The sequence below is a fragment of the Tursiops truncatus genome, chromosome 2, assembly GCF_011762595.2.
Source record: "Tursiops truncatus isolate mTurTru1 chromosome 2, mTurTru1.mat.Y, whole genome shotgun sequence".
Taxonomy (NCBI): domain Eukaryota; kingdom Metazoa; phylum Chordata; class Mammalia; order Artiodactyla; family Delphinidae; genus Tursiops; species Tursiops truncatus.
This window is the reverse complement of record NC_047035.1, coordinates 18,592,907-18,614,865: the sequence shown is the minus strand read 5'-3', so window position 1 is coordinate 18,614,865 and position 21,959 is coordinate 18,592,907. Positions and strand designations below refer to the sequence as shown.

Sequence of the window (21,959 nt, the reverse complement as noted above, 5' to 3'; positions counted from 1 at the left end):
ACCAGAAAGGGCTAAGACAGTGGAGCACCCATACCCCATGGCTTCCTGACTCTGCGAACATATCTAGTGATGCAATGTAGTCCCAGGTTTCTGGACAAGGCAACAACTGAATAACTACCTGTATAAAGTAAGCCTCCCTTGTTATGACCTCCCCAAAACAACATGTGCTTTCTCTCTACTCTGACATCACACTTGCTTGCAAATGACCTCTTAAATGCTTTTTATAACTTTTAATGCCTAAAAGCACCCTGAATGCCATGCTTTGTCTCCCCCATGTGTATATGATGGTGCCTAGCACATAGTAGGCACACATAAATGTGTGGTGAGGGAACAATTATACCTGTGAAAAATCAAGTATTTGCAATTCTGATTTGACATTATTTAGCAAATTTTATTAAATGTTTATGAATATCTTGCCCACTGGGCTAGATTTTAGAGATACAAAGAAAATAAGACCCAATACCTGATTTCAAAGAGCCTAGGATCAATTTAAGTTTGGTTAATCCTGGAATATTTACTTTAAGGTGCTTTTGGAAGCAAAGATCAAAAACTGTTGTAAATTGGCTCACATTGTATATTTTTGCAAGGTTTTATAGATCATACACAATGTTATAATGCTTTATCATTCTCTATCACATCTGAATATCATCACTGTCATCTAAAAGCCAAAAAGCTTTCTAAGGTTCAGGCTCAGTTTAGTCCTGTGAAATGTCAATATAGGTAAAAATATTAAGATTTAAAGCAAAATAAGTGGTGGTATAAATGCTCATAAGATTCTTTCTGTATTAATTACCAATACAACAGTTTTTAAAACTCATTTTTGAAATGACAAAAATTTCTACAAGTTAACTTATATTTATTTTATAGGCAAGTAAAAATTGATTAAAATCAAGTGAATATATATTAATATATTGTATACTATACATACATTTTATATATGATATTTATATATTAACATAAATATATATTTAACATATCTATTTTATATACATATATATTATGATGAAGGAAAAGAGAGTGGCTTTGCAGTATGGATACAAAAGAACTACTTCTTTACATAATTCTATCATGATCAGAGAAGAGCTTCGATCTTTATTTATTGTTAAGCCATTCATGAGAATATATACAGAAATTATCCTACTTAATGTAAAACTTCTCAATGGAAAATATTGAAGTGTATATTGTTTTGTGCCCTGAATGCCAGTACAAGCTTGATTCTTACCTTGACTTAACTTTTAATTAGAAAATCTAGACCAAGGTCTGAAAACTAGATGGCAGGAGGCAAAGCTAAGTTACTCTGTTTTGAGTCTCAATATTGTGATAACTTCATAAAGGCCCTGTTTAGAGGAAAGGGAAAATTGAGACTAGATAGCAAAATTTCAAAACAGTGGGGGAAGAGTCTCATGGAAGTATAGGGTCAAAAGCCATCTGAAAGATCATTGTGGTCACTTGCATCATTTTACAGCCCATTTTAGAGCAAATAGGTGCTGTAGCTTGATTGCTTCACAGAGTAAGTTATGGACACAGGCAGAATAAAACTCCAAAGTCTTTTAATTCCTAGTTCAAGATCCTCTCTAATGTTAAAAGCCATTTAAAGTATCTGCTGTTGCTTTAAAGGAAAGTGTCTCCTTCTAAGCCTAAAACTGATTGACGAATAAACTCCCTCACAGACACATCCTGAGAACTGAGAGTTTTTAAATCATATAGAAATTACACTCATAGAGTCCCTGCTTCAAAGAACAATATTCAGGGGAGCAGATACTTATAGAAAAGCAAATAAATACTCATGCTATCACATAGCTGATTTAAAATTTTAGCACCAATAGCTTGGTAAAAAAAAAAAAAATTTCAAGACATATGAATAGAGGAAACTCTATTCTTTATATCCATCAAGGATTCCATTAAGTGTTCCTTAACTTGTCACTTGTGAAACAGTTCAATCTGCCACTTCAATTCTAGCAAAGAGTCCTCAGTTCTCTTCTCAGTTCCCTCTCTGTACTCTTTCCTGTACAGTTTTATTAACTTCTATTGGCTTCAATTATCATTAATTGGATAAAAGCTCTTCCATGTGTATTTCCATCCCCCATTTTTTCTCTTGCATTCTACTCTCACATGTGTTGGACTCTTCTACCTAGAATGCTTACAAGCACCTCTAGTTAAGCATGCTGGATATTGAACGCATTATCAACTTCTTTCAGAGCTTCCTTTTTCCTGTATTCCCTATGCCCTTTGATAGAATTGTCACCTTGCACTTCTGCTGCTCCCTCACCTTTCACATCTATTCACCTCTGTTAATTCTAGCCCTAAATAGTTCTCAGCTTTCTTCACCACTTTCATTTCCACCACCTCCACATGACTCCTGGAACTCATCCCCTCCCAGGTAACTTCTTCATCTTCTTCCCATTTCTCACACAATTCCATTTCTTCACCCAGATTGGAACTGAGGCAATCATGTCACGTCCATAATACAAGGAATATTCTGTACCTTGTAGGTGGCAAAAGGTCCTTCACAGTTGGTCCCTGTCTTTTCTCACTCACCTTATCTTACATCAGTTACCCTAACTTTTACTCTAGTTATCCTGTAGTAAACCACTCTGAAATTTTCAACAATTCCTGAACACACTTGACCCTTTCATGCTCCTGAGCATGCTTGATAAGATATATTTCTCCTTCTCATGTGATGAAATTTTACATATTCAGCAAGATTTGGTTCTCTTGCCTTTCTATAAAACCTTCATTCGACCCCCCAAGACAACCAATAGAGCAAGTTCCTCTCTCCCTTAAGTTCCCATAGGAATCTGTTCATATATCTGTTGCGACACTTATCAGTTGCACTCTAGCTCTTTATGTGTCTACGTTTCCTAAATCCTGTGAGCTCCCTTAAGTCAAGAATTGTATCACATTCCTCTTAGCAATCAATCAAACTGGAAACAACTACAGTGCTTAAGGACTAGGTAGCATTCATTAGTATGTGTTTGCTAAATAAAGGACTAATGATAAAATGGGTAAATGCATCAGTGGATGAAGGAGTGATGGGTGAATCAAACACAGCCCCTTGATTTTGTATCTCAAGGTCAGACTGCTGTAGGAAATAATTAGGAAAGTTACGTAAGCCTGGCACTGTAGAAGTAGCCACATATGGGATAAAATCTCAGGCAATCAAAAGGGCTCTTGTCCACAGATATGTCCCTGTGAGCTCTCTGATGCTTGTAATTCTTTAAAATAAAACAAAGGTTTTCATTATATAGTTAGGAAAGAAGTTAAATTTAAAAATATGTGTCACTAATTCATAATGCAATGTGGAGTAGGGGGTCCACATTGAAGTTAATCTCTACCCCTTATGGAACATTACTGCAGATCTGGGCTGCCTGAGACCCGATGCAGTGATGTACTGATTTGACTAATATTTAGATCTCTCTGTGCCTTGGGTTTTTCATATGTAAAACAGGAATATTTTTCTATGTGTGTTATAATGATAAGAGTAAGTTTCTACATGTGCAATGCTCACAGGAGTGTTTTGTACTTAGTCTAAGTTTAATAAATTATTTTAAATTCCCAATACTTTATAACCGATACCAGAATTTCTCTGGTGGGAAATTTTTAATAATAGATAGAATTAGGTTATTTTAATAACAGAATAGGGTGGATTTGTAATAACAGAATAGGATGCTACAGAAGAAAAGAGTCAAGGAAGATAGAACTGGGACCGTCACATGCAATCTCTCCCCCCACAGAAGTATGTTTGAGCCTCTACCCAAATCCATAATAATAGCTGTGCCATTTATTTTTCAGAATATAGTAAGATGCCTCCTTACAATAAGAAGGCTGGGTATTGATGGAAAATACACAGGACACAGTTTTAAAGTATTTTGTATTTTCTGGAGAAAAACAATATTGAAGGAAGAATTATGAGACATTCACCCACAGTTGAAAAGGAAATAGCCACTATTTAGAAAAGTAACAAGTGAAGTGATGTCACTTATATGTGGATTCTAAAATATGACACAAAGGAACCTATCTAAGAAGGAGAAACAGACTCACAGCTATAGAGAACAGAATTGTGGTTGCCAAAGAAGGAGAGGGGAAGGATAGACTAGGAGTTTGGGGTTAGTAGATGCAAACTATTACATATAGAATAAATAAACAACAAGGTCCTACTGTATAGCACAGGGAACTATATTCAATGTCCTGGGATAAACCTAAATGGAAAATAATACAAAAAAGAATGTATATATATGTATAACTGAGTCACTTTGTTGTATAGCTGAAATTAACACAACATTGTAAATCAACTATACTTCAACTAAAAAAATAAAAATTTTTAAAAATTTAAAAACAACAACAAAACCTGTAAGATGAGATGAAAAATAGGAAGAAAAAGACCTAAGAGTAACTCTGTGTGAGTGGTGGAGAGGGAGGAATGCTACTGAAAGTGTCAAACAGGGGTGTAATTTTGCAAAAGGCAATTAATCTATTGGAATACTGAGGAAAAGGGCAAATAGTCCCTCGCCCAAAGAATGAGAAATCTATGCTCAGGTTTTACTTTAAAATATACAGATATTCAAATAAGGCAGAGAGAAGAAAATGAAAGTGGATCAATAATACTGAAATTATTCAAAAGATAAATTCAAAGGTCTTTTGCAGTCTACTGGACTGACTTCAGTTATGTGGATCCTACAGCCGTAAAATAACCTGCCATTTATTTATTGCTCCACCATTCTCTTTAAACAAATGAAGATACGAAACAAAACATGTCTCCCCCACCTTTGTATAAAAAGACCAAAATAGTTGTACAAGGACTTAGTTCGTGCCTTAAGTTTGTGTTCATCACACACAAGAAAGCTTTTCAGAGAGCAAATTGCTTTCATTTTAGATCCTCATCATTAACATGATTCAGACTGATCTGCTCCCTTTAGATTAGCAAGGTTGGTGGAAATATATAAATGTAATTCATATAATATTTATTCAATGTATGATACTATGTATAATTAAATGCAGTATGGCACATATTGAACATAAAAATCTGAAATATATAAAAAGAAAAATGTGACAAATTAAATCAAAGGAAAAAACTGTAAAAAACAAAAACAAAAATTCAAGACACATAAGAAGTCTGGGACAAGTAAAAACAGGGACATATCTAGCTGAAGAAGGGCAGTACCATATTATCTTAGAGACTAAAACAATAATGGATATTCACACTTACAAACTTAAGACTTCACAGAAAGTTTACATTATAAAGAATGAATGCAAAATATTTTAGAAAGACATCTGCTTTTTACTGTTAAGTTTTGTATTGTCTATGTAGAAAACTTACCTATATGAAGCATTTCATTTGAAGACAATGATGGAAAAATAAGTTACTGTTGCATTTATCAGTACTATTATGATCATGGTGAGATTGTAAATTGCCTTTCTCACATTCCAAGTAGTCAAAAATAGCTGAGCTGCTTCTGGTCTCTATTATGGCCTGTTTTAATAATGAATATGATGTTAGGGATAATTGAAAAACAAGTAGGCACTGCAGATTATTATTTTGAATTACCTAGATCTTGAAAATCTTTATTAAATTTAATTTAAGCAAATTCAATGAGGATACAGAATTATTTCAGTATAACTTCTAATACCAAAGACCTTTAAAATAGTAAGAGGAAACATAAGTGACAATGCTAAGGGCAACAGAACTTGCATTTCACCATTTCCCCAACCTCTAAATGTTTTCTTCCATTCAACATAAAGAATACAAGTCTCAAGGAGCCCTTTGAACTATTTGAATCAATCAAGCAATTCTTGGAGGCAAAGCAAGAGAGGACAAAATGCTGTTATAAATTTGTACTGTGGGCTAGGTATGGCTGAGAAAAATAGTCTAAGGCAACCCACAAATCACTGAATATCTAATCTGAAAGTTTCTTATCATGCCTAAACTCACTAATAAAACACACCAAACAATGGTGCTAAAGAGATGGCTGTGTGCTCACTAAAATTCCTCCTTCCCTCTGGTCGAACATCTAGGTTATTTTCTAGCTCCTTTGAGGTTGGAAGTCTCTATGTGACTAAGTTTTCTCTAAAGGAACACAAGCAGAAGTGCTTTTGTCAAATTCACACCTGACTTGTGAAGTCCCCCCCAGAGACGCTCTCCACGCCTCTTCCTCCATCTGGAAATAGAGACCATAGTAACATCCTACCTAGGTGATGGTTGAGCTTCAAGACCCAAGGAGCCTGGGTCTGTGTGTGATCATTTGGAGATCATGATCCTGCAGACACGAACCCCAGCACATCACCCTTACATGAGTGAACAATATCTACCGTGTTAAACCATTTAGTGACATTTAGCGTCTGAGTGTTCTCATTGCCTAGGTACCCTAACGAATTCAAACAGTTAGGGAGAGAGTTTGGAGTTAGATAAACCTAGCTTTCTGTCTCTACTCCCTATTTATTAAATATGTAGCTTTAGGTAAGTCTCTCAAACTTTGAAAGCCTCATCTTTCAAAAGAGAAACAATAATACCCTGTACCCACCTCAGAGTGGCAATATGAGTTTTAAATAATATTTGATAAAATATTTAGCACAGTATCTAACAAAATATTTAATAAATGTGAGTTATTATAATTTAGTTTGGTAATTAAGTACCATAAGTATTATTCAAAATAAAGAAAATAAATATCTGAATAGTTTTGTTCTTTTTTAAAAATTTATTTTTATTTATTTATTTTTGGCTGTGATGGGTCTTTGTTGCTGTGTGCGGGCTTTTCTCTAGTTGCGGAGAGCGGGGCTACTCTTCGTTGCGGTGTGCAGGTGTCTCATTGCGGTGGCTTATCTTGTTGCGGAGCACAGGCTCTAGGCGCACGGGCTTCACTAGTTGTGGTGCACGGGCTTAGCTGCTTCACAGAATGTGGGATCTTCCTGGACCAGGGCTTAAACCCGTGTCCCCTGCATTGGTAGGCGGATTCTTAACGACTGCGCCACCAGGGATGTCCTGAATAATTTTTAAGACTATATACATATGTATGTACATATAGACTCTCACCTCAACATAACTCAAATGGCAATTCGATTTTCTCTACCAGAAAACTGCAAACAAGGGGATCCTTTAAATAGTTTTAAATTCAAAAATAGAATAGCAAATGTGATCTAGACACCTCAAAGCAAGCAAGTAGGACCATCTTTATGCATTACGTAACACACAAATGCACACTCATGTTTTCACACACACATACACACACACACACACACACACACACACAACCTATTTAGTGAAGATCCTTCCAAGAAGACACCTTTATTCCACTTTATGCAGTGAAGGTAAAACCACTTAAAAAAGCTAAAACAATTACCTCACTGTTCCTATGAAGGGATTCCATATAAAATATTTGAAGTTTATGAAAGTGAAGTCTTAGTTCTTATTTGTGCTGTTTCACAAACTAAAAATTAAAACGGAAATATATAGATCCCTAAAGGCAGAGTCATCCCATGTCAAACTCACACTGACAACACATTAAAATAATTGTTTCTAAAAATGAGAGTGTCAACATTATAATTTTATTGCTCATTGGTCTCAGCTACACTGGAATTAGAATCAATACCAGGATGTAAGAAGAGTGCAATAAGCAAGACCTTTCTCCTCTTTTTAAAAATACATCTCAGTAATACATGGTAAGATGCCTTTGTCTTCATCTTTAGTTTTATTAGCACTATTTTGAATTGTAAGATCTTTATCCCAGCCCACCAGCTCCCTCCACCCCCTCCCCTTCGCCTTTTCTTCCTTCACCATTGTTCCCCTAAACTACAAGACCATCTGTTCACTTGGCAGATGCAAGTCAGTTCTATAATTGTTGTCATTCTTAGCATAGTGCAAACCCTGCACAATCAAAAGGATGAGAAGTACTACATTCATGAGTTGGCCAAATGTATATTGTTGTCAAAATTACTTGTCAAAATGTCAAAGGGAACAATATTTGATTTTCAAAGTACAGCATACATCTACCCAGATTACAATATGAAGGCTCTATTATGCTGTTACTTATGCAATGCGTCATTCAGATTTTGACTAAAGTAGATGGCATGGGCTCTCACATGCTCTGATTTCTATTGTGTTAAAGGAGCATAGGAGTTAGTTACAAAATCCTTTGTTCAAGCAGTGAATTGAGAGGTTTTTCTGAAGTATATCAAATACACACATTTGGAAGACAGAATCTCTGGTATGAATGCACCTCACTTTTAAACAACGCCAACATATGATTATCAGGATTTAAATATAGAATATATTAAATGTGGAATTGGGGGATTTTCAAGACAAAAGGCAATAAGGCATTATATTAGATTTTTACTTCTGCTATAACAAATTGACACAAACTTATTGGCTTAAAACCACACAAATTTATTATCTTACATTTCTATAGACTAGGAGTCTGACATGAGTCTTCCAGGACTAATATCAAATGTCAGCAGGGCTGCTCTCCTTTTTAGAATCTCTAGCAAATAATTCATTTCCTTGGGTCTTCCAGCTTCTGGAGGTAACCGCCGTTCCTTAGCTGTGGACTCCTTCCATCTTCAAAGCCGGCAGCATCGTTGCATCTCTCTGACCATTCTGCCATAGTCACATCCCCTCTCGGACAATAGCCAAGAATCATGTGATTGGTTTGGGCTCATCTGGATAAACCAGGGTAATCTCCCCAACTCAGAGTCCTTAACCTTAATCACATCTGCAAAATCCCTTTTTCCACTGAAGGTGATGTATTCGCAGGTTCCGGGGTTAGGGTGTAGGTGTCTTTGGGAAATATTACTCTGCCTACCACAGTCATCATCCATCTCAAGTTCCTCTTTTACAAATGACAAGAGACATAAAAGGAGCTGTATTACCTCAAAGTCAAACAAATACTGAAAAATTAAAACTATAACCTTAAGACTCCAGTTCCCTGCTCTTGTAACTAAAATATTCCACTTTTCTTTGTAATTTGACATGATTCATCCTGTGAAAAAGAAATGAACCAAAGAGTCCTCTAAATAGCATTTGTACTTCAGAGCTCTAATAGCAGACCTAAATTACCATTTGATGATACAAATCAGTAGTACATGCGAGTTTTCAGCAACGTATAGACCTCCCAGACTTAGAGTAGGTGTTTAATTAATATATATGTACATATATAATTGATGACAACACTGATGATTTCATAACACAACACAATCCCTAAGGCTCTAAAGACACTTTTAATTTCTAACTGATTTATGAAATAATCTTTTTTTTTTTTTTTTTTTTTTCAGTATGCGGGCCTCTCACTGTTGTGGCCTCTCCCGTTGCGGAGCACAGGCTCCGGACGCGCAGGCTCAGCGGCCATGGCTCACGGGCCCAGCCGCTCCGCGGCATGTGGGATCTTCCCGGACCGGGGCACGAACCCGTGTCCCCTGCATCGGCAGGCGGACTCTCAACCACTGCGCCACCAGGGAAGCCCTGAAATAATCTTAACATACACATGTTGACGATAGATGAGTAAGAAATCAACTGACTAGAATGTCTGTACATGTAAACCTTCTACAAATACTTATTAAGCGGCTACTCCAGGGTGAATGTTGAACTAGATGCTGGAGATAAAGGATAAATAGGTCATAGAACTGCCCTGAATTAACTCAGTGTTATCGGGTACCATGTGCTCTCATAAAGGTGCATGAAAGGTGAATAGTGGGGGAAGCAGCTATGGCTGGAAGGGGAATCAAAAGAGAAAGTGGCATTTGAGATGAATTTTGAAGAATAATTGGGATTTTAAACATTCAGAGAAGTAGTAATAGGCTTTCCTTTATGTTCTCAGAAACCAGATATCAGGTACCTGGTTAATCAAATAAAATGGTATCAGGTTAATCAAATGAAAAAAAGTCTAGCAAAATTAGCCTCTAAGAAACTTACATGCCCCACATCATATTTTCCTCCCAACTTTTCTTTTGTATTTAAAAATGGACCAGAGATTATCATACTAAGTGAAGTAAGTCAGAGAAAGACAAATATCATATGACATTGCTTATATGCAGAATCTAAAAAAAGAAGGGATACAAATGAACTTATTTACAAAACAGAAATAGACTCACAGACTTAGAGAATGAACTTATAGTTATCAAAGGTGGGGGGGAGGGACAAATTGGGAGTTTGGGATCGACATGTACACACTACTATATATAAAAAATATATATATAATACATAAACAACAAGGACCTACTGTATATAACACAGGGAACTCTACTCAATATTCTGTAGTAACCTAAATGGGAAAAGAATCTGAAAAAAGAATAGATACACATATATGTATAACTGAATCACTTTGCTGTACACCTGAAACTAACACAAGATTGTAAGTCAACTATACTCCAATATAAAAGAAAATTAAAAAAAAAATATCATGGCAAAATTTGTTTTAAAAATTATAAAGTAAAAATTAAATAACTAAATAAAAATAAAAATGTAAGTCTGAGGGTGAACAACAGCACACTCTACAACAAGGCCACTGGATTGCTTTCCCCATTAATCCATCTTGAGCTCCTGAGCTGAGTGTGTGTGTCTGCTCTGCTTGGTAAATGCTTTAGGGAGGATATAAACCCTCACCTACAGACTTGCTGTCACATGAAATACAAGATTCAGCCCTGGAGAATTTCCAAACATATGCCCTTCAATAAAATGTTGACTTGTCTTCAAGAACTGCTAAGCCACATCAAAACTAGGCACTTTAACTTTGGAACTTTCAATAAATAATAACATCATTAGTAATGGCTAAGATTTTATGGAATTTTTTGGAAAGTAACAATATTTCAGTATGTATTCAAGTATTCCATAAATAATTATTAAGCTACTACTATGTGCCAGGCACTCTTCTATGCATTGCAAAAGTGAGAAAAGCAAAGTCCTCCCTCTTTAAAGAGATGAATATATAATATGGCAGATGATAAAAAGTGTTATAGAGAAAGTTAAATGTAGAGTAAAGTACTAACAAAATGGTATCATTGTATTGTTATTCTTAGGATTCCTAGAGGAACACTCATGGCATACTTGAGCATGTAACTGAGTAAAGTGAATGAAGAATCCAGGCAAAAGGAACAGGAAGTACAAAAGTCACAGAAAAGAACAAGCACAAGTGTTTCTGATGTACATCAATGAAAGCAATGAGACAAGAATAGCGTAAGCAAGGAGAAATGTGGAAGGAGATGAGGGCAGACAAGTAGCTGCAGACATCCCCACATAGGGCCTTGATGGTTTTTGTTTTGACTCTAGTGAGATGGTGCTAGTGGATTTTGAACAGGATTTATCTGGATTCTGTTGTGCAAGGGGGTAAGCAAAGAGATCATTAGGAATCCATTACAAATTTATTTCTGATGTTTTTCAAAATGGAGATCATAGATCAATCTGTACTGTAGCAGAATGATGATAAAGTTGAAACCATGTGGCCAAGAAAAGTTGTAAAACTTGTGGAATTTTGAATGCAAGATATGATTCTAGAATATCACAAAGACATTGAATAATACTGGAAACTATTGTCACAAATCATTACAGTCATTATTTGTAAGACATTATTTAGAAAATACTTATCTACAGTCAATTGTGTCACACATTCAATTAACTTCCCTCATTTTAAATATTTGTGCTTAGTATTTATTTTTAGTACACATTCTTACTAGCCTGTTTACTTATTATATTCATTTGTTATATTTAGTAACACACATATTAGAAAAAATAGTGTCTCAAAATTACTAGAACTTATATATGTTGCTAAATAACATTTTCAGATATAACCATCAGTATTTTCTTTGGAAAAGTCAAGATTTACCAGGTATTATCATAATGGTCAAAGCCTACACAATGGTAAAATCACATCTGAACATGTATACTTCTAAATTATTAAGAAAGTCTTTAATAAGTCCATGTGTTTAAAATCTCCCATTCTAATGAAACATTTGTAATATTTAGTTTCTAGGCCATATGTACAATCGCTTTGCAGATTTCTTGGTACATGGATAATTTTTTTTTTTTTTTTGGTTGGGTATTGGTTGCTAAGGTTACAGTCTTTTTTCTCTGCTAATAACGGACTATATTGGGTGTGTAACTTGAGTCTCCTAGGCACTCAGAATCTGATTGCCTCAAGTCTCATTTTCTAGGCTTTCTTTGTATCCAGTGCTGAATTTTCAGATTCCTGCCCTGCGTCAGCTGACACTAGTCCTCTTGCTAACTGTATACACCCTTGTCCTCAATGAATAAGGGCTTGATTGTGCATCGATTAAAATGGCTTATTTTACTGGTAAAGTAAATTACACAGAAATGGCATTTCCTCCCAAACAAAGAAAAATAATATCATAATAACGCAAACTTGACACTTCCCTAATGCTTTAATCTGACAACCTCAGCACACTTAACAAAGAGCGATTAATTAACCCTTACAACATTCCTGTCAGGAAAGCCTGATTACACCCACTTTACCAATGAAATGCTAAGAGGTAACATACCTTGGACAAGGTTACACAGTTTGCTTGTGACAGACCAGAGACTATAACTCAACAGCCTTGGCCCTGGGCTCCCAGGCAGTCAACAAGCACTAATCAGGAGAACGTATTACTTCTGTTCATACTACTAAAATCCCCATTTCATAAGAATCCTTGAATGGCTGGTCACACAAAGGCTTTTCTTGCTATTTAGTCATCGTTCTCATCCAAGTTTATCACCAGGAGGAAAGGGAACTTGAAAATCTATAAGCTTGAAAATCCATAAGCCCATCTTGTCAAGGGAACTGCTGTATTCAAAAAAAAAAAAAAAAGGCTGAGTTAAATGTTAACTAGTGAAATATGACCAAAGAAGAGGTTTGACAGAAGAGTGCTAGTGCCCAAGGGTGTCATCTGGGCAAGTTACAAAGTGTAGCAGTCAATGCATTCAATGTCGATTTTCTTGATAAATTTACATCCATGACTTATAATACCAGGAAGAGGAAACATTTCCTTGTGATTCCCATGCACAAGCAGAACCAGCCTGTAAAGTAGATGTAAAGCCACTTGGGAACACTATTGGATATATCCATCCAGTTAGGAAGCTTGCGTGTGTGTGTGTGTGTGTGTGTGTATAAGCAATAAACTTTGTGACGCCACTGCCAGTCATGTGACCTCATCAAAAGCTGTGCCTGCAGTTAAATTGGATCCCAAAACATCAGCGGGGATGGCTAGCATCACACTGACATTATAGCCGCTAAGTCTGTAATCACCAAACTTCAGCCGGTTCCTGACATCAAGCACAGAGAGCCCACATCATTCCCCTTCTCATGCTGTTTCAAGAGAACTTAACTAGTCAAGCCCCTCATTAAAAGTTATGTTTCCTTAGAAATGTCCTTAATGAGAATCTGATTTTAGAAAAATTGACATAGGGTTTTCCCCGCCTCAGACACCATGCTTGTTTAAGCTGTGGGTGATCAACGGCTGACTCACACTTAGGCCATTATCATAAACACATAATGGAGAAATAGACTCAAGCACGGCCCTTCTTCTTGACCACAGCTTCATTTCAACCTATCCCCTTCCCTTAACCTAAAGGAGTTAGCTCTTCTGCCTCTACATGACTTTGATGCCCATGGTCCTTCCTATTTTCCAAGTTCATCAGCCCCTTTTTGGGACCAGGCCTTCAAACCAGCAGCACCCCAAGCCCAGTCATTGCAGCAATGTTCTCTCCAACATCCCATATCCTCTCCTTCTCCTGAGGTCACTGCTGTAACTTCTTTTCCAATCTCTAATCCCAAAGAAACACCACTATCTATTTTCTGTTTCTTGTCCTCCTCTGTCTGCCCTTCCATTCTGTGACCTTTCATCAACCATGTGTCGATCATCTCTTACATTGTCAGGCTCTGAATTGTGACTTGGAGATTTAGTGGTGAATCTGTCACAAACTGTACCCTTGGACAGCTTCCAGTTTAGTGGAATCTCAAATGTGTTCATTTACTTATCTTAATATGAGATCAGAATACACACAATGCAATAGGTAGCACAGAGGAGGGGTGCACAATTCATTTATGGGAGAGTGGTGGGAGGAGACAGGGTAGAATCCCCACCTCTAATTGACCCACACCAGCTAGTCCTCAACCCTTCCCCTGGCTAGTTATAAATGCTTCCTTTTATCAACATTTATAAATGTTGATAAAACCAAGGCCATCTAATATGAACTACCACAGCATTTTTCCTTCCTATTTTACAATATATCTCCTTATTACCCTCTTCCTGTTACCCCTAGTACAGTACCTTGTGCTTAGAAGGCTTTAAATAAGTGTGTACTGATGTCAGCTTCTCCGTGAAGCCTTTCCTGATAACACTGTGAAAATTCTAAACCCCAAACCTCCCCATTTCTGTCACCCACTATTTTTTCCTCAGCACCCCTCACCAACTAACGTACCAAACATTTCTTTTGCATTCAACTATCTCCTTTGACCACAGTGAACGTTTCATAAGGACAGGAACTTTGGACTGATTTAGGCACTGTGTGTGTATGGCATGTGGTAAAAGTTCAAGAAGCATTTTTTGCATAAATAGTTGATCTGATTGCCACTGTGACTCTGAGCCAATCTTGCTTTCCAATTATGAACTCAACATTTTTCACGACTAGATAAGACCATTGACTGAATTCCTCTGAATGCAGAGAAACCAGAGAATTTTCAAAAATAAACATATAATGGTAAGTGCTATGATGAAAAATGAATCAGGAGAAGAGATAGAGAGGAAAGAGTTTTGCTATTTTATCTAGGACCGTCAGAACGGGTGTCCAGAAAGAGGATGTTTTTGTAGGCTTGACTGATATAATTCAGTTTAATACAAACTAATGTTGATACAAGTTTCTTAAAGCCCTGGCTAAAATGCAGATTCTGATTCAGTAGGTCTGGGTGGGGGCTGAGATTCTGCATTTCTGACAAGCCTCTGTGTGTAGCCCATGCTATGAGCCCGTGGAAGCAGTATCTGACTTATAAATTGAAGAAAAAGTAGATTATTAAAAAATGGCAATACTCACAGAAAAGCTGAAATTCTTATTGGATATGTTGAAAAAGGAAATATAACTTCAATCCATTTGAACAGGGATAGGCTATTCCAGTTATTTAATAGCTGTTTGGTTTCATAGGTATTTGATCATATTTAAAAAATAACTTGATTTTATATTTCATATTCTTTATTAAAATATTAAAATGCAAATAAAAAGAAAGCAGGATAAGCTATTTATAAATCCATTTATTACAGACAGTATTCTGGTTTATGTATCACAGTTTGTTTTTACATCTTAGAACTATGCTATATGTGTTTTGTAATTAACATTTAAAATATATTATGACATGTACAATTTCATGTCAATAAACGTTAATCTGTATAAACTTTTTTTGCCATAGCAATTAACATTTTAATTACCCAATAAATGCATGTTCATTATGGGAAAAGAGGAAAAACGGGTAAACATAAAAAACAAAGCAATCATAATATCATTATACATATATATATATATGCATATGTAATACGTGTATTTGCATCTTTCTAGACATTTTTCTGTATATACTTCTACCTAACTTAACCTTTAAGAATAAAAAAAAGAACTTACTGTACTCATGATTCTTAAGTTTGCTTTGTAATTTCTAAATCATTCTGAGGCAAAATACCCCATTTTATGAAGGTACTATTTTTTTTTTGCTGTACGCGGGCCTCTCACTGTCGTGGCCTCTCCCGCTGCGAAGCACAGGCTCCGGACGCACAGGCTTAGCGGCCATGGCTCACGGATCCATTCGCTCCGCGGCATGTGCGATCTTCCCGAACCAGGGCACGAACCCGTGTCCCCTACATCGGCAGGCGGACTCTCAACCACTGTGCCACCAGGGAAGCCCTGTTTATACGATTTAAATGTCTTCATGTTTATCAGTCCACTGAACTTTTTCAGTGTCTTAATATGGATGCTAATTGCTCATTTTTTATAGCACATTGTTTATCTTTTATTTATCTTGCCCCTCTAACAAAATAATAATTGCTTATATGCACTGAGCAGTTACTCAGTGTACAATGCTAAAGCTGTAATATCCATTAGTTATCCTTTCCTCTGAAATAGCTGATATTGCTCAAACTTACCAATTTGAAATATCTCTTTATATAATAAGAATATTTATTTTTCCATCATATATGTCATTATTTCCCCCCAATTTGTAGTTACTTTTATGACTTCTTAATGGTGTAGCCTGGTTAATGCTGACTGTTTCTTTTTGGTTGGTTTGTTTGTTTTTTTGGTCACATAAAATTTATAATGATGTATTACACAGACACATCTTTCAATGATTTTGATGTCAGGCACAAAAAGATTTTCTCAATCTTGAAATAAATAAACGTTAGCTACATTTTCTCCTTCTTGGTTCAATTTTTTACATTTAAATCTTTATTCCATTAGAGATTTATTGCATATATGATATAAAGAGAATTCTAAATTTTTATTTACAAATAATTACCTATTTGTTCCCAAATCTGGCTTTTCAAATAATTTATCCCTTCCCCACTAATATGAGGTGATCATGTTATCATGATCATAATTTTACTAATAATTTTTAATTGTTTCTAGCTTTTTCCTCATTCAGCTATCTTTGTAGTTTAATATATAAAGGAGCATATTTGCCAATGTTACCTTTTTCTTCTGCAAATTATTTTGCTATTATTTTTTTACGTAGAAAAAATTAGAAATTGCTCATCTTATTCATTAATTTGAACAAAAATTATATATTTTTATTATCATTCATTCTTCCAACCCAAAAGCATGGCTGATTATTCTTTATTATAAAACACAGTAATATATTGTAGTTTTATATAAAAAACATTTTTAACTTTTAAATTTTTATTATTTCTAAGTATTTATACTTTGGAGTGCTATCGCAAACAACTTTTTTAAAATCTATTTTTACCTTTGCATGGCTAGTACAGAGCAAAAGGACTTATTTTGTTCCAAATTTTTACAACCAGTTACCACATTTAATGTACTAATTGTATTTTTCAGTTGATTCGTTCAGTTTTTTCAAGGTAGACCATAAAACTTGCAAATAAAGATAAAATAAATTTATTTCCTTCTGTTCAGCTCCTGTTTATTTCATTGTCTTATTATATTGGTTAGGAGTCCTAATATAATGCCAAAGAAGTTGGTGGCAGCATAGTTTATTCATGTTGCTAAAGGTAAAATATCAGGGGTTCTACGATTTAGCTGGGGTGGTGGCTGTTTGATTCAGATGGATAATCTTTACCATTTAGAAGGCATTTCCTTTTATCCATAGACTTATAAGTTAAATGTTTTTATTAAATAAGAAATGGTTTTTAAATTTAATTGAATATCTTTTTAGTATGCACTGAGATGATGATGTGTTTCCTCCCATGGATCTTGTAATATAACAGATGTTATCAATAGATTTTGTTAATATTGAACCACTCTAGAATTCTTGGAATTAAATCTTAGTTGGTAATATTTATTAACACCAGTCTTGATTTAGATATTTGTGTTGTTAATATTGTATTCAACTTCTCTGCATTTATATATCTGTGAGGTTGTTTTTGGTTTGCTTTATTATTTGACATCGTCAGATTTATTTTTAAGGTGAATTGATTGAGAGGTTTTCCACTTTTTCCAAAACATTTAAAATATTGTGGCATATATCTCTTGAAAGTTTATTAGCAGTAGCCTATATTCGTTTCCTAAAACTGCTAGAACAAATCACACAAAAAAATGAGTGGCTTAAAACAACAGTAATTTATTTTTTCTGTTCTAGGGGCTTGAAGTCTGAAATCAAGATGTTGGCAGAGCTGTGCTCCCTCTGAAGGCTCTAAGGAAGAATCCTTCCCTTCTTCTTCCTGGCTTTTTGGTAGCTCCCGGGAATTCTTGACTTTCCTTGGCTAACATTTGACTCACTCCAATCTCTGCCTTTATCTTTACTTGGCCTAATTCCCTATATGTATCTCTTTGTGTCCTCTCCTCTTTTTTTTTTTTTTTTTTTTTTGCGGTACACGGGACTCTCCCTGCTGTGGCCTCTCCCATTGCGGAGCACAGTCTCCGGACGTGCAGGCCCAGCGGCCATGGCTCACAGTCCTAACAGCTCCACGGTCCCATGCAGCTCCGTGGCATGTGGGATCCTCCTGGACCGGGGCACGAACCCATGTCCCCTGCATCAGCAGGAGGACTCTCAACCACTGGGCCACCATGGAAGCCCTCCTCTCCTCTTCTTATAAAAACACCATCATTGAATTTAGGGCCCACCCTAAAGTATCACCTTATCTTAATTACTTACATCTGCAAAGGTTCTATTTCCAAATATGGTCATATTCTGAGGTTCCAGGTAGATACCAGTTTTAGAGAGGACACTCTTCAACCCAGTACACAGCCCATAAAAATCTCATGGGTCTGGTGCTTTTTTGCCTATATGTAGTATTATTAAAAAGAAAAATAAAATCACTTTGAATCAGTATATTCAGTCCAGACGTCCTACGTTTACTGTATTAGAAGATCAGGTAATTAATCAAATGATAATCCAACAGAATTACCATGGCTTTATTTATTTATTGTACTGTCAAATTACTCGTATTGATTTGTAAATTCAAATGGATCTCAGTCAAAAGTATTTTAAGGTAGTGCTTAGAATTTGTCTGTTTTATCTGCTCAAGAGTTTGATAAGGAGAACAGAAGCCACTCATTGTCCCAGATATAAAGATTTTGACATTTATTAGTGCTTACATGATCTCTGGAAGAGCTGAGAGAGTAGACATCTGGGAGGCTACCATTGAAAGTCATGGGAAAACCGCCATCAGTAACCACACAAACTGACATTAAAAATGTCTGATTCAGTAAACTTTTTGTAATGAAAAAAACATGAAGCCATCAGACAAGGCAGATCTCCTATATCCTTGAGGGGAATAGATTGCAGCATTCTGGAAAGGTACAGAGGCTTCAGCTGGCTGTCCAGATCTGCTGTATAATCCACATATTCTTTTCAACCTGCATGTCTTTGGGTTTGGAGCACAGGGATGCACGTACATACCACTGTTGTAGTCTCACCCCGCCTATTAGTGAGTCTTCTGTCCCACTGTGATACGGTGTGAATCCCCTCCTCCTGTACTGTTATTGATGTCTTCTCACACTGATGATACAACAGCAATGGCATTTTTAAATTATTGTTAAAAAATTAACGGGCAATACAGTGTTTACTCAAATTTACCTGTTTAAGGAAAAACACTACAACAAGATCTGAGGATATCAAATAGAATGAGGGTGATGCCTCAGAGTCTGTATGAGATGATGATGAAGAAGAAATAAAGCCTTTACAAGATGGGAAAAACAAAACAAAAAATAACTCAACTGGAAGAACCCAAATGTTAGATCTCAAGAGCTTGCTGGAAACCTCTGTGATTTTTGGTCTACCTGCAAGTCTGGCTGTGATTAATTCCAGAAAATAATGGCTCTGGTTCATTTCTACTTTCTAAGTTTAGCATGAGCTCCTCTCATTGGCAATAGTGAAGCCAGAACTGCACAGGAAATGCGCCTCTGCAAAAGTTTCCATCTTTTCAAAGAGTGGAGGTGGTACCAATTTGACATTAAGTAATGTAGCATGTCTGGCATCAAGTAGACTAAGCCTCACGCAAAGGGTGGTCAGGGAATTACGTGGGCAGAGATTTTGGTTAATTAGGTATTGCTGTTCTCTTAAAAACTGTAAAGAAAAAAGAGCTGAGAATCTTACCTCTTGGTAGATAAATTGCACAGACACATGCATTTTAGACCTTAAACTCCATCTTTTGCTGTTTGAAATACTGCTCAAAATGAAACATCATTAAAAAGGGAAGAAAGTCCTAGGACTCTTAAACAGGCAATTATTTTCTGTATTCTTGTCATTGTATTTGTAGAGAAACAATTAAGCAATAAGTCAAATACATTAGCTCTAAGGAGCGTTTGCTATATATGAAATTTCAGAGACATCTCTTTGCTTAAGCATAAATATTATCAACAATATTACAGCTAATATTTAGCTATTATACACTCACTATGTACCAGTCACTGCCTTAAACCCAGTACCTTATTTAATGCTCTCAGAAACTCTATTAAGTAGGTAGTAAATATCGAAACCCAATTTTTAATTACAGTGATTCTGAGGATGATAAGAAATACAGTGACTCTTAGAACTGAGAATGGAATTAATCTTTCTGTTGGTTGGATATGTAGCTACTAGTCATTAAGTTGTGTAACTTATTTTGTAATGAATTAAAGGCCTGAGTAGCCTAACATGATTTGATGAAATTCTTCTTAAAAGAAATCATGTGTAGAATATTTGTGAAATATTTATATTAGAATTTATTGGTCTAAGAGTTTGTCCATTACATATCCATCCTTTTACAAACTGAGCAAACTAATCTTGCCTTTCCTAGATTAAGAATTCCTCTATAGTCCATTTTATCACTAGTGAGCAAGGAGAAATTCAAATCATAAAAGAAATTCCATCTCTTATTTTGAGGTCTTGACCTCTTTGGAGGATAAACAGAGCTACTTTCAGCAAAGGAAAGAAAGTAAAGAGCTCTCATAATTTAATGTCAAATGTGCCAGTTTAACTGGAAATGTTCAAATCTTAATAGACTGTAAATCAGGAGAGCTTATGACATAGTAATTGAGCGAACATTAACCTTTCACCTTCATGAATTTGGGGATGAATCTGACTTAGGTTAAGGGGAAAAAATTCTGGTAATTTTCTGTGCTCACTGGTCTGTGATCCAAAATTGCATTAGCCCCCAGTTTCGTTAAAGAAGGCTGACAGTTAGATGATTCCAAACCCCTTGGGTCAATTTTTTCAATCATTCATAGATGTACTGACAGTGGCAAGTATTAAGAAACTGAGGAACACTAACTCAAAAGTTATCATTCAAGTTTTAAGCATATTTTTAAAATAAGATAAATTTAAAAACATAATCATTCGACAGGATTTTTCAAAATAAAATTTCAGCAGATATAATGTATATTTGTGTTGTGTTGTTTTATAGTGTTAAAAATCTTTTAAATCATGTAGTCTTTAATCCCATGAGTTGAGGATGTCAAATACATGCCCATAGCAAAGAACATGCACTGACTGACAAGTACCAAGAAAATAAAATGGACTAAAAGTACAGCAAATATGTTCAGTTATCTGTAATCAAATACATGTAAATTAACCTAAAAGGAATATTATGTTTGGCAAAAAAACTAATAATAGTACTCACTCTTATCTGGGGTCATAAAAACAATTACTTTTATGAGTGATTGAAATAGGTATAAGTTGGTAAAACACTTCTGGAAAAGAGTTTATCAGCATATACCCACATAAATTAAAATTACAAACTTTTCACCAAATTATTTTCCTTGTAGGAAATTTTCTTAAGAAAATTATCCAAAATATAGATATATACACAAATTGTATATAAAGCATATTTGATTCAACATTATTATAATGATAAAGGTATAATCTAAATATTCAATTTTAAAAAATTAAGATAAATTAGAGTACATCCACATAATGAAATATGATGCAGCAAATAACAAAGAGTTAGAAGATCATTCATGAAAAGGAAAATATTGGTAAGAAAGTCATCACTGAAAAATGTAGAATAGAAATTGCTTTAAAAATATTGTCTTGACAATGTGGATGGATCTAGAGGGTTTTATGGTAAGTGAAGTAAGCCAGACAGAGAAAGACAAATACCATATGATCTCACTTATACGTGCAAACTAAGAAACAAAACGAACAAACAAACAAGATAAAATGAAAACAGACTCATAGATACAGAGAACAAAAGTGTAGTAGTCAGAGGGGAAGGGGTGGAGGTGGGGCAAAATAGGTGAAGGTGATTAAGAGGTACAAACCTCCAGTTATAAAACAAATTAGCCTCAGGGATATAATATACAAGATAAGGAATATGGTCAATAATATTGTAATAATTTTGTATGG

The 21,959-nt window shown here is 35.4% G+C and overlaps 1 long non-coding RNA gene across 1 annotated transcript; it reads left to right on the top strand.

Moving 5' to 3' along the window:
- The first annotated feature begins 14,557 nt into the window (after positions 1 to 14,557).
- On the top strand, positions 14,558 to 18,464 carry LOC141277817 (uncharacterized). Its single transcript, XR_012329670.1, has 2 exons — positions 14,558 to 14,677; positions 17,772 to 18,464. It is a non-coding gene; the product is annotated as an uncharacterized lncRNA (long non-coding RNA).
- The last annotated feature ends 3,495 nt before the right edge of the window (positions 18,465 to 21,959 follow it).